The sequence below is a fragment of the Salvelinus sp. IW2-2015 genome, unplaced genomic scaffold (genome assembly GCF_002910315.2).
Source record: "Salvelinus sp. IW2-2015 unplaced genomic scaffold, ASM291031v2 Un_scaffold2650, whole genome shotgun sequence".
In the NCBI taxonomy this organism is placed as follows: Eukaryota; Metazoa; Chordata; class Actinopteri; order Salmoniformes; family Salmonidae; genus Salvelinus; species Salvelinus sp. IW2-2015.
Window position 1 is genome coordinate 13,274 of NW_019943957.1, and position 1,275 is coordinate 14,548.

Genomic DNA, 1,275 nt, shown 5'->3' on the forward strand with positions numbered 1-1,275 from the left:
TTGCCAAAATTATGGAAATGTTCAAAAAGTTTAAATATAATTTTTTTTAAATCCCGGTTGAGGATTTCCCACAAGGAAAGAATCTTCCAACCAGGATTTCTGAAAAAGATGGAAACGTAATGGACGTTTTCAACCCTAAAAACACAACCTTTCATTACCTATATTTCAGCAGCTCTGTGAAGGTATCCTCTTCTCCAAGACGGAGTTGAGCAGTTTGATCCGGATGTTTCCGTGGACCAGCTGGTTGGAGATGGCAGGTGATGAAGGACGAGATAGCTACGGCCATCCTGTCCCTGGCTTCTTCAGAGAGCTGCTCAATCAGCTTTTCATCTGCACCTAAAACCACATAGGATTTARATTACAATATGGGGTAAAAGCAGCTGGATACTGAAACAAGATGGGTTAAATGCTTGAGGCAGTTACAGGACTCTCAATTTGAAACCAGAAAAGTCTCATTGAGATCACAAAAACTATTAAACACCACATACAATTGAACTCCAAAAACATCACCAGGGCTGGGACATAGTGATGGCCAAAGACGGCCAGAAGAGGAGAGTCTTTCGGGACCATACGGCAGCTTAAACTGACTGATGGAAGTACAACAAATAGACTGACGGAAGTACAGCAAATAGACTGACGGAAGTACAGCAAATAGAATAGACTGACGGAAGTACAGCAAATAGACTGACGGAAGTACAGCAAATAGACTGACGGAAGTACAGCAAATAGACTGACGGAAGTACAGCAAATAGACTGACGGAAGTACAGTAAATAGACTGACGGAAGTACAGCAAATAGACTGACGGAAGTACAGCAAATAGACTGACGGAAGTACAGTAAATAGACTGACGGAAGTACAGTAAATAGACTGATGGAAGTACAGTAAATAGACTGATGGAAGTACAGTAAATAGACTGATGGAAGTACCGTGTAGCTGGAAGATGTTCTTGGCGGCTGTCCAGGAGAGCAGGTGTTGAAAGACCACGTCGTCGTCTTCGTGGTAATCACCACGCTCGTTTCTCGGCCAGGACTTCTGGATGATGGCTGAGATGAGTTTYCCAAACTTCCAGTTMATCTTCAACCGGTCYAAGAGTTTACCCTCAGACTTGCTCTGTGTGAGAAGAAAAAACATTGAAGAMATTGAGATTTGTACAGGATATCAATTCCTAAAATAACAGATAAGGTTTATGTCTTAGCCAACTTCTTCATCAAGGTTTATTTTCCATTTCATTCAGAAGCGGTTGAGTTTAATATGGGCTCATACCTGCTTATAAA

The 1,275-nt window shown here is 41.7% G+C and overlaps 1 pseudogene; it reads right to left on the minus strand.

Moving 5' to 3' along the window:
* LOC112074477 (E3 ubiquitin-protein ligase rnf213-alpha-like) overlaps positions 1-1,275 on the minus strand; it is a 54,489-nt pseudogene that overhangs the window by 13,268 nt on the left and 39,946 nt on the right.